The sequence below is a fragment of the Balaenoptera physalus genome (assembly GCF_965194825.1).
Source record: "Balaenoptera physalus genome assembly, chromosome: 5".
Classification (NCBI taxonomy): domain Eukaryota; kingdom Metazoa; phylum Chordata; class Mammalia; order Artiodactyla; family Balaenopteridae; genus Balaenoptera; species Balaenoptera physalus.
This window is the reverse complement of record NC_138884.1, coordinates 28,966,054-28,979,188: the sequence shown is the minus strand read 5'-3', so window position 1 is coordinate 28,979,188 and position 13,135 is coordinate 28,966,054. Positions and strand designations below refer to the sequence as shown.

The 13,135-nt window shown below is 40.1% G+C and overlaps 1 protein-coding gene across 9 annotated transcripts in view; it reads left to right on the top strand.

Moving 5' to 3' along the window:
* The window catches only part of INPP4B (inositol polyphosphate-4-phosphatase type II B), a 750,879-nt gene that overhangs the window by 491,367 nt on the left and 246,377 nt on the right, over positions 1-13,135 (top strand). The window lies entirely within an intron of this gene.

The window sequence follows — 13,135 nt, the reverse complement described above, 5'->3', positions numbered from 1 at the left end:
AATGAGGACTCTACTCTCCCAGAGCCCTCCCTTCCTTTGAATCTACCTCCCTCTTCTTTCTTCCTCCTTCAGCTACTTTTTTCAGACACTGTGACCTCAGGGCCTTTGCACTTGATGTTGCTTTGGCCTGCAACACTGTTCCCCCTTATTTTCCTCTGAACTGGCTTCTCTTCTTTAGCAGGTCTTAATCAAAGTCACCTGCTCAGAGAAATTCACCCTCACCATTATATGTAAAATACCCCCATCCAATTAACACTTTATTCCATTACCTTATTTTACTTCCATGCATACTTACTAATTTACCCATTTTGATGTTTTCCATCTCTTCTTGTTGCTAGAATGTAAGTCTATGAAGGGATTATTCCTTGTTCACAACCATGTCCCTCATACTTAGAATGACAGAAGATCAATATAGGCAAAGGCATCAGGAAGATGGGAGAAATGCAAATTAAAGGAACCATAGGGATTCAGAGGGTCTGGATTAGTGGGTTCATGTAGTAAACATTACATCCATCTCTGAAAGAGATTCTACAGCAAAAATCTTGTTAACAATGGTAAGATTGTGAAATAGACAATGTGAAATACAAGTCTCAGATGTTGAGGAAGAAGCAGTATTTCTCAAACCTTTGGTCTCAGGATTCTTTTACATTCTTAAATGCTATCTCAAATCCCAAAGGGCTTTTGTTCATGTAGGTTTTAATGACCATGGATGTTTACATTAGAAATGAAAACTCAGAAAATTTAAAAATATTTATTAATTCACTTACAATAGCAAATAATAAACCCATTATATGTTAACATCCATACTACATGCTTTTGAAAATAAATTGTATTTTGGAAAACTAAAAAAAAATATACTGAAGGAGTGGCATTGTTTTACATGTGTGTAGGTCTCTTTAATGCGTGATTAATAGGGGAGACCTGCATTGTCATGCTTCAGTCTGTAGGCAAATCACAATTCTTGTAGCATCTGGAGAACTCCACTGTACATTTGTGAAAGAATGAGAGTAAAAAGTAAAATACTGTCTTAGAATTATTATGAAAATGGTGTTGACCTTGCAGATCCCCTGACTGGACCCCATTAGAGAACTGCTGATCTGGGGTTTGAGTAAGACCTAAACTGCAGGCATTTCGGGTCCCAGCTGCTACTCACATGTCACAGGATTCAGTATGCACCTGGTCTGTTAACGTACGAGCTGCCCTCAACTTAATGAGATCGTGTCCCCAATTTTGGAAATCAATCTTCAGAAACGTTAAATACATTTTTCTATACAGGCAGGGTTCTTCATCAATATTACCTTCCTAGGAAGAGCTCACAGCATTCAGTTTAACGCCTTTGCTCTTTTAAGACAACCCTGAGTGCGTCCTGCAGTAGACCCTGGCCACTGCATGGTGACGTTTCAGAAGAGCCATCCTTGGTTCCTATTTGAGATGCCACAGTCACATTTCCCCCCTGCGGGGAAACTGCGAACTTTGTTTCAATTTGCCCACATCGTCTTCAGTCCACTGTAGTGGAAGCGTACTATCCTTTCAGCCCGAGCTGCAGGCAACGCGACAAAGGCGGTGTTGGAAGCATTGGTTTGGGAATACAGAAGATTCGGGTCGAGACGTTGGCTCTTTGACGTACTAGCCACGTAACCTGGGGAGAAAGTTACTTATCTTCTGCCGTTTTGTTTTCAGGCAGGTTGAAAGGTACTGAAAGTGTGAGCCTCAGTTTTCTCACAAGGCTGCTTTGAAGAGTAAATGAGAAGAGAAAGCAGCGAAAACTGAGTGATTAGAAATGGGTTATTTAAAGGAGTGTAAATAATGCCTCGGAATTTTTAAAGCTTCTCCAGGTGGTTCTCAAGTGCAGCCAGTGCTCAGACCCAATGATGGAATAAATTATTAGATACTTTGGTGGAATTCCATAGAGAAAGAAACTAGGGTGATGGTAGAATGGAGCTGCTGAATTATCCCAGTTTTGCCTGAAGACGAACACAGCACTTCGTCGGGTAGCTGCATCAAAAGCGCCTTCCCTCTCTGCCGGTACACACCGTGATATTCCAGTTTGTCAAAAAATATGCTTTGTGGGTTGATTATATAAATCAATTGATCTTTACCCAGGGCTTGGTGATCTTCTTTTGACTGGGGTTACAAAAGCCTGGGTTGTAAATGATCTCTTAAAATACTAAGTGATATCCCAATAATTTTGCTTTAAAGCTACCTAGAAATTATTTAGCCTTACAGCGCTGGGACTAATTAATGACTTTCACTGAGCAACAGATTAATAGACATGTGCTTGTGTTGATATTACTGTTCTCTGTCTAAAGGCTCGTTCATTAACTCATGACTGTGGTCTTAATTGGAGGCTGTTAATACGTTAAGGATGGTGTTTTTGAGTCTGGCAATGTGAAAAATTGTGTCTGTTTCTATTCCCTGAGGCCAATAGATTTTTGGTTTTTGAAACTCATTAAGCAGCCCTAGGGAAGACAATTAAAGTCACCACCAGCGTGGGCTCAGAAAGGCACACCACCGTGGAAGGGGTGCAGACTTTGAAAGCAGACCATTTCATGTCTGATCTGTCACTTGCTATTGAAGTGAGCAAATTACTCCAGTTTTCTGAAACTGAGTTCTCTCATCTGTAAAATGGGCCAAACAAGAATAATACAGCACAGAACTATAGGAATTGAGTGAGATAATACAAGTAAAAAAAATTAATACATGTGCCTCTGAAATAATTAACCTATAGGCGAAGAAAGTCTAGTTATTTCCTTTGATTCCATTATCCTTATTTATCAATTATAAGTTTGTATTATTTCTTTCTAGGGTAGCACATATTCAACCCAGGTCTAGTGCTGGGATCAAAAGATCAGTTCCCATTGACTCTCTTTCCATTTTTCAGAATGATGGTACAGTTATTTTTGTATATTGGAGCTGTGGAGAAATAAAGGAAGGGGAATGAAAGCAGTAATGGAGGTTTCACCTGACCAAAAAACTATTAATATGGATACATGATATTCGAGTCGAATGCTCTGTGTATTGAAATGTTAATAATATTCTCACGTGAGGCTTTGGAAGTCAGCAGGAATAGAATTCTCAACTTATAATGAGCAGCTGTTTAGCAAATTATTAGTTAATATCTTCAGTGCCTCTAAAACACATTCTTAGATTCTGTTTCTGCAGTGCAGAGAGGTCCTTTATTCTTTACCTCAGTTTTAAAAATAGCTAAATATCTATTAACACTGAAAAAAAAGTTTTTGGTTTTAAATTGTACAGCTCTTTGGAGGTTTGTCCTATTTGTTTTAGGTAAGTGCCCAGGACAAGACTTGACTCTGTGCAAGTGTAAGATACCTGATGGGGTCTGACCAGTGCTGCCTTTCCCAGCCTAGTGTCCCTTTCAGGAGGATCCAGAAGTAAAGGGTACGAAAGGCAGAAGAGTTTATGCTCAGAACAGAGACAGAGAGACCTCTTTGACTTCATGAAAACTAGACCTCAGATTTAGCATCTCTTATTTTCAGTAGAGCCTGTATCTTTCAGTGACTCTCTGACAAAGGAAGCGAATGTCTAAAGATACTTTTGCTCTTCAGTATTTTTTCACCTGCCTGTAATAGATCTCTGTAAGAGTTGGAAAGGGAAATGGGATAAAATGTGGGTAATGGCAGGGATACCCAGAGTTACATGACTCTGGAGCCACATTTGCTGTCATCATTAACTTAAAGAACCACATGACTCCTATATGACTGGTAGAATTTAGTATAATGGTGCATTCATATAGTGAAATTAGTAGTCTTAAAGGGCCACCAATTAAACATAAAGGGACCGATGTGACCAGAGGGCTGTGGTGTGAACATCATTGCCTTAGAGAAATGGAAAACTCCTACGATTAGATGCATCCAAACTAAGAGTGCTTACACTTTTCTTACTGTGATCTCATTTGGCTTGGGAATCTCTAGAATGTTCTTGTGTATATCATTTGCATAATATGTTTTGACGTGTGAAAGGTGATCACGTTTACCTAGTAAAGATCAAGATAGCATGTCACACTCAATAATCATTGGATCATTTTTAGATAGTGCTCAGGCTTCAGGGTTAACTCTGCTTTTACGAAGAGAACCACCTGTAGTTACCCATTTGTAACTGGTGTATCGAAGACTTAACAGACAGCCCAACATGTAATGACATCTTTTCCCCTCTCCAATCATATGTAACTACTACATTCTGTTGAGTATCATTGTTTATCTCTTAATCACGTTTGGAAGATCCCTTAGCTTCGCAATAACTTTCAGATATTACAGAGGTTAGTTTGGGTAGGATGTGGCAGTTGGAACAAGCAATGTTCCCTCTGACGCCACCTAGAAACAAGCCGAACGTGTTATAACAATCACGTTTGAAAACATCATCAAGCTGTGACAGTAATAACAACACGAGAAACTAAAATTCCAGAGACAGGAGGACGTTTCAGAGTGGAGCCATCAGGAACCTGTGGAGTTTTCCTCTCCGGGCATTTGGTGATCAGGTTGAAGACCAGGCATTTGCCTGGACACGGGGCCGCTGCTCCTCAGAAGAAGAGAAAGTAGCAGAGCTTTCAGCCGTTGTGTTGGATGGACTGAGAAACTGAGACTTCAGGGGCCTCAAATCAACGGGCACTTTTTCTCAGAAGAGAATCACTGAATCCTGGCCGTGGCAGGAGGCGAGAGAACCAGGCCAAAAGCTTATAAAAAGCAGAGTGAAACCTCCCACGGTTTCACAGTGTTTAGGAAACCAGGGAAAAGAACCAAAACCAGGCATGAGCCACAGCCCTAGAGGGAGTGTTGAATTGACAATGAGGGACTAAAAAGCCATTTCTCACCTGGGGGCAATTACAGATTCTCTCTGTAGCTAGAAGTCTGAATATCTGTCTTTGCTAAACACAAGGTGGCAGCTGCCAGGCCCAGAACCCAGCAGAGATTTTGGTTTTCATGTGTAGCTGAAATGACAAACTTAGAGACCAGAAGGGACTCAAACTCATGGCTGGTCTGTCTCTGAAGACATTTGCCAGACGTTGAAGCTGAGGCCCAGTACAAAAGCGGTACACTGAGACATCTAAGGATCTCCAGCATCCTTTCAAGGATTGAGGAGCAAAGACCAGTTAGGCTCTCAACTGAAAGTTACGGAAGGCCGTACCCTACAACACAGGTAGACTGAGTGTCTTAGTTTGCTAAGGCTGCTATGAAAAAGTGCCACAGACTGAGTGGCTTTAACAACAGAAATTTATTTTCTCACATTTCTGGACTCTGGAAGTCCAAGATGAAGGTGTTGGCAGGGGTGAGGTCTTCTGACGCTTCTCTCCTTGACTTGCAGATGGCCACCCTCCTGCTGCCTCTTCACATGGTCATCCCTTCGTGTTTGCACCCCTGGTGTCTCTTCCTCTTCTCGTCAAGTTACAGGTCCTATTGCATGAGTGCCCCATGCTAGTGGCCTCATTTTAACTTAATCACCCTGTCTCCTATAGTCACATTCCGAGGTACTGGTGCTTAGGGCTTCAACATATGAATTTGGGACTGGGGGAGTGTGGGATTGGGGGTAGAGGGGTTGGGGAGGTGGAGATTCAGCCTACAACACCGAGTCTTACTAGAATTCCAGACTAGCTCTGTCCCAAATCAATCCCTGACTTGATGGCAAGAGCAACCCCTTCCCCATAACATGATGTAACAAAGCATAACAAAGGAAAGACATGTCTGAAAGAAAATATTATCTGGAGCTCTACAGATGATTGACATTAAAAAAATTACTAATTACCTTCATAACCAGAAGACTAAATCCCATTCTTTATTTAAGTATGTTTAGTTGCAAATGAATATCTACCATTCTCATCTGTGACCTGTTTCACTCGGAAGTACTCTAGACCAGACCATAAACATGCATATGAATTACATGGGAACCTTGATGAAATGAAGACTCTGATTCAGTATGTCTGGAATGAGCCTGAGATTCTGCATTTCTGTAACAAGCTTCCAGGGGACAGTCCTCAGACCATCCTCCTGACCAGCTACAGACCAGTAGGTGATGAGTGTATACATTGGAGTTTAAGAAAAATTGCCCAATAAATAATGTTTAAGATCACTTCCAGCTCTGACATTCTGTTAACTTTTAAAAAAAATCTTTTCCAAAGGAAGACTTATTCTATCACTTGACCATTGCACAGTGCATTTTTGTGAACTTGTATAGGATTTGGAGTTAGTTTATGAGGCTCATACTCAAAAAAGCTCATTTATTTTAGAGCAGTAGTTCTGAACTTTGGCTACACATTGGAATCAAGTGGGGAGTGAGCATTAAAACATACTGATGCTGGAACAGACCCTTCCCTCAGAGATTCTGATGTAATTATTCTAGAATGTGGCCTGGAAATTGGCATTAAAATTATGCCGGATGATTCCAATGTGTTGTCAAGATTAAGAACAACTGTTTTAGGGTAGCACTTTTATTTGTTTATTTATTTTTACTAAAATAGTACTGGAGCTGCTTTGACCACCCACCTCATTTACCAGGCGCATTTCTGGTAAAAGTAAGTAAACGCTGGTCACAGCCCACCTGCAAAGGAAGTAGGATTTACCCACAGTTGATAGTTGAAGAAATTTTTCTCGGGAATTTTTAATCATCTGGAGCTAGATAGTTGCTGCTCCTTATAGACTGGGAATGTGATTTCTACTTTGCCAGAGTCTTCTCCAATCCCTATTGTCTCTTATACCCAGTTCACTTCTTTCATTAATTTAACCTGCTTGGAGCCTTTGGGTATGTGAGTTTGTAACACTATCTCTACCATACTAATTAGTGAGATAGTAAATTAGAGATTAAACGTGTTCAAGGAGAAATTTTAAATGTACTTCTCAGGCGTATTTCAGATAAAAGTTTCACATTGCGTAGGTAGTTTTTCTAGGTTAGCTCTAAGACCCCTTCCATCTCTAATATTCTGTGGTCTCAATTGTTGACATTTGTGCAGGGATCATTTTCTCCATCCACAGTTGGAAAAGCAATATCTGAGTGGCTGATAGGTTTTAGACAGTTGAAAATGCTTAACAATTATTATTGCATATTTTGACTCTTAACCATGTTATTAGTATTGCCTATAGGAATACGATGTCTTCCTAATCTCTGAGATTGCCAGTGTTTATAATAGTGGCTGGGTCATAATAAGTAGTTAATGCATGTTTGTTGACATTAAAATACTGAATTAGGATTTAATATGACCTATTTTGCTTCATTTCTTCATAGCCATAAACTGAATTCAAAATTTCATTTACAACCAATGGGAGGTCTAAGTTATGCTGGCTGCTGAAACAAATGTAAACATCCAAATTCAGTGTCTTAGCACAATGGACGTTTAGCTTTTATCATTGTGGTGGACAGACTTCTAAGATGGCCCCAAGGTACCACCCCATGTTGTACATGTTTTACATAATCTGAAGATCTGAAGTGCAAGAAGGTTTGATGCAAACGAGATTCTTTATTGCTGGATTTGAAGATGGAGGAGGCCACACGGCAAGGAACGAGGGCAGCCTCCAACAGTTTATAGCAGCGTCCAGCTGACAGCCATCAAGATAACGGGGACCTCAGTGCTGGAACTGCAAGGAACTGAGTTCTGCTAACAGCCTGCGGGAGCTGGCAGCTGACCTTTCCCTAGACAAGTTTTCAGATGAGGATGCGGCCAGCTGCCACTTTGATTTGAGCCTTGCATGTAGGACTGGATGGGAGAGCCCGGACATACCAGGCCTGGACTTCTGACATACAGACTGTGAACTAATAAGTGAATGTTGTTTTAAACAGCTAAGTTTGTTGTTATTTTTTACACAGCACTAGAAAGCTAACCAATCATTTGATAGCCTAATACTGGTAGTGATGGATGGTGGATGGCTTTCTTTTATGTGGTCATTCTGGGACCCAGGTGCAGCTCTGCAGTCACCTAAAGAGACAATGGAGAGGGCATTCTAGATCCACTTCTGAAAAATCCAGTTTAGATGCGGCAAACATCACTTATATGTATATTTTATCGATAGGAACTAGTTACATGGTTATCTGTCGATACAAGGCATCCTAGGAAATATAATCCTGACTGAGCAGCTTACTCTCCAAAAATTCATGTTGTGCAAGAGGGCTAAACATTTCTGTTGCAGTCAGATTTCCATGTGTTTGAATATTAAGGCAATTCTATTTATCTCATTCCAAGTGGAACAAGTAAATGTGATGATATTATATATTTTAATTTGAGATACAGAAAGAATAAGAGTAATGCATTCATTAGAAAAAAGGGATGTGTTTCAATGACACATTCATTATCAGAGATCTTATCAGATATGACACTAGCCTGAGGAAAGAATCTGGGCTTTCTCCCTGCCCCGAGGTATTCCTCCACTATTGCCAACATCTTCCACTCTGCCTTCCAGGGGAAGGTTTCTCCTTCCTCACCTACCGGTGAGGTCCAGGCCTGGACACCCTGGTGCATAGCGTCGTGGCAGCACAGCCTCCCCTTCTGTGGATCTGGTTACTCAACGATATCCTAGCACCACTCACCTATGAAAAATACAGCAATCACCCTCCTCCCCGGCTCAGGGTAGCTGTGCCCAGGCTCTTTGTAGCAAGGGTGACTCTTTTAATAAGTTGTCCCCCATGGGCTGAAGTGCTGTGTTCAGCCACTGCAGTGGTAGCCCAAGTAGCCTCTTGCTTGGAAACAAAGTTTATGAACTAGTCTATAAGGATTTGATGAAAGAGTGTCACTCACTATATGCTACCTGATTTTCCTTTGGTTGTTTCTCTTTTTTTTTTTTTTCAGGGTAATTTTAGTGCATAGAATGTTGAGCTTATGAAGTTGATAGAGAAGGAAATGAATTTGTTTCACAGGAACCTTAAGAAATGTTCAAGACGGAATATATAATTTTCTACATGACCTCTCCTAGTAATTGATCTTTCTTGCTTTATTTGACATCATAAAAATCCAGACAAAAGGAAGTTATAAGAACTCTAAATGTGTAGTCAGGCAGACATTCTTATCTTCCAGGAAGGGACAGGGGACAGGAAGGGGTATGGTGAAGAAAAACAGGGAGAAGAACTGCTAATAAGACCAAAAAAGGGAAAATGAATTCCTAAGGAAGGCCAGGAAATCTCAGGAGGCATGACATTGCCGATGAACTGGAATATTCCAGATGCTACAGTGACAGCCATTGCTTCATCCCGTTCTCACCAAGAGGTCTCAGCTAAATCTGTCCAGGGTTTATTTATGTTTTTTTTTTTTTTCAGTGACATATTCCTCCCTCTGGTCCTGTTTCCCTGTCTCTCTGCTTCCTCCCATCTTTCCTCTGTCATCTCTTCCCTCTCTCTTTTGTCTTCTTTCTTGTTTCCCCTCTCCCCCTCACTTCCTCTCTTCCTCCTTCTCTTTCTCTCTCACTTCCTCCCTCCTTCCCTCTCTGTGTTAAGTACTGTTCTAAATGCTGAAAAGATGTCATACTCGTGACAACTTATGGGGTCTCTTATTAACCCCGTGTTAAAGATAGCTGACATAAAGGCAAAGGGCAACTGGCATAAAGAGGTTAAATAATTCTCCCGAGGTGACTCTGGGCAGAGTTGGGATGATTCAGGGGGCTCCGATCACGTCACTCCTCTACTTGAACGCCTTGCTAGATTTCCTAGAAATTGCGTACAGCTCCGATTCCATAACATGATAGATGGACCTCTACAGCAAATGGCCCCCAACCTCTCTCCCCAAACACAGTCGGCCTTTGTCACATCCCTAGAGGCCCCCGTGTTATAGCATCATCAGAATACTCACTCTTTTCCAAACACAGATGGGCTTTTACGACTCCATGCCGCATGCCTGATACATAACGCCTTGCCTGCTTTGCCGCATCCTTCTTTACCTAAAACTCTTACGCGTCGTTCAAAACCCAGACCACCTCTTTTGTGAAGCCTTTCCTGACACTTACAGGCTGAACTAGTTACTCTTCACTCTGAATGCAGACAGGAAAATGCTGACATTTCCATTATGGAATTTACGACATTGTCCTGGATTTTTCATACATTTGTCCTGCCCACCAGACTCTGAAGTCCCGAAGAGAAGGAATGGGACCTTATTCACTGGCAAACCCAGTGTTTGCCACCTAGTTTGTGTTCACTGTGAGGAGGGTTGTATGGTATGCAAGAAAAGCATCATCGATATGTAACCTATATGCTAAACATAAGTAGTACTGACCTTAAATATAAAGGTTTTAGAACTGTACATACACGCTGATTTAAACAAACATTTCCTATAAAAATTTGACTTTGTACAACTTAAAACTGATTTATAATTTTGTCTTTCAGTTCCTCTAAATCAAGAGCTCTGCTAGTGATTTAAACGTGCCATGATTTAATAAAATGTGATGTACATGTACTTTTCAAAAATACTTTTATTATGTAAAGTGAAATTCATTCTCTCTCTCTCCTTCACACACAAACACACACACACGCACACACTGGATATGGCAAACCAGTCTGTGAATATCTTTAGACTTTTTCATAGTATACACCTTTGTGTTAAAAATCTTTTTTTCTATATAGTTTATTCATATTTATTTAACATTTAAGAAATAAATGTTATACTGATAAAATCAATTTAAATTTAGGAGTTTAATGACTATGTTGGAGGAATTGTCACTATTATTCTACCTTTGTCCAACATTAGATTGCATAGTCTACACACACACACGCACACACACACACACACACACACACACACTATATGCAGTCCTACATATGTTTAACATTTTCGGACTTCTTTCACTTTATTTCTAAATTCAAGCATATCCCTTTGGATAGTGCTATTTGGACGTCAAATATTTTTTTTAAATGATATATAAATACACACATATACATTAGTGTATGAGTTGCATGTATGTGAATATTTATTCACTGTATATATAGTTCATTCTGGTATATATATGTATATATGTATATAGTGTTATGTATATACACACACTATGTGTATAGTCTATATACATATATACATATATGTATATATATGTGCACACACATACTGTATTTATATATCCCTTTCGATGATATTATTTGGATGTCAAATATTTTCTTTTTTTTTAATTAATTAATTAATTTATTTATTTATTTTTGGCTGTGTTGGGTCTTCGTTTCTGTGTGAGGGCTCTCTCCAGTTGTGGCAAGTGGGGGCCACTCTTCATCATGGTGCGCGGGCCTCTCACTATCGTGGCCTCTCTTGTTGCGGAGCACAGGCTCCAGATGCGCAGGCTCAGTAGTTGTGGCTCACGGGCCTAGTTGCTCCGCGGCATGTGGGATCTTCCCAGACCAGGGCTCGAACCCGTGTCCCCTGCATTAGCAGGCAGACTCTCAACCACTGTGCCACCAGGGAAGCCCCAATATATATATATATATATATATATATATGTATATATGTATATAGTGTGTGTGTATATACACACACTATGTATATAGTCTATATATTATATATACATATACTATATTTATATATCCTTTTGGGTAATGTTATTTGGATATCAAATATTTTCTTAAGATGATGTATAAATATACACATATACGTGTGTGTATGAGTTGCATGTATGTGAATATTTATTCACTATATATATAATTTATTCTAGTATACATATGTATATATGTATATAGTGTGTGTGTATATACACATGCTATGTATATAGTCTACACACACACACACACACACACACTGTATGTATATAGTCTATGTGTGTACACACACACACACACACACACACTATATGGTCCATTACAGCGCGCTATGTATTAATATATAGTTTCCAAGCTTCCTCATCCTTTGAGGCCAGCTAATGATTTCCAGATAATGAGACTGAAGGGTACCTCTGAACATTCTGGATCAAAGAACGTTAATGCAGCTACCAACCTGGAAATGCTCTTAAACAGTGAGCTCTCTGTCATGAAATCCTGAGCCGGGTGTGTTCTGTCAATTGTGTTGTTTACTCTGTTGGGATCTCTCCTGTCATTATTTTGTGTGACAAAATAATGGTGAACAATTTTGAGTCATAATGACTGACAAATTGTACAAGTGATAATGCTGGATCTGTCATAAAGAAACAAAGAAGGGCTTCCCTGGTGGCGCAGTGGTTGAGAATCTGCCTGCCAATGCAGGGGACACGGGTTCGAGCCCTGGTCTGGGAAGATCCCACATGCCGCGGAGCGACTAAGCCCGTGAGCCACAATTGCTGAGCCTGCGCGTCTGGAGCCTGTGCTCCGCAACGGGAGAGGCCACGATAGTGAGAGGCCCGCGCACCGTGATGAAGAGTGGCCCCCACTTGCCACAACTAGAGAAAGCCCTCACACAGAAACAAAGACCCAACACAGCCAAAAATAAATAAATAAATAAATAAATAAATAAAATTAAAAAAAAAAAAAAAAAAAAAAGAAACAAAGAAGTATGAGTGCCCTTGCTGCACCTCCAAAGGGATTTTGTTAAAATGACCCCCTAAAATGTTGATCCATTATATGGTCCCGGGTTCCTCTCTCCCATCCCTCCCCGCAGCCCTCTCCTCTCCAATTAAACACAGTGTTCTTGTATGTTGCTGTGTATTCATTTAACTTGTTTATCTCATCCTTACTTCAAATTTAGATATACTAGATTTAGGTTTTATGTTCTCTTCCTGCTTTTACTAGCTTTTTCTTAAGTGAGAAAGATAATTGTGACTTCTTTTTATCGGAAACATCTTTTTTCTTAGAGAATCATAGACTCGTAACTATACATTAGGGTCAATATCCATGGACAGGGACGAGCACAGGTAGTTTGAAAGGTCCCCAGGTAATTCTAATGTACAGCCAGGGTTGAAGATCACCACCCACTAGAAGAAATATGTCTACTTATCATCTAAGGAGTTGATTTTTCACCTGGAATGCTTTTTAAACATATGAAAAGCTTCCCCAAATGACTAATTATTTTACACTATTATCCTCTCCCACAGTTGAGAATTAGTTTTCAAAGGAATCTAGATGATGGTATATCACAGTTTGGCCCAGAATTCTCAAGAGAGAGAGATATCCTAAAAGAGAATAAATATTTATAAGCATTCATGGAATGACATTCTCTATGCCAACTCTGTCCTTTCCCTGGAATGTTGAATGAGCTTTGCTTTTC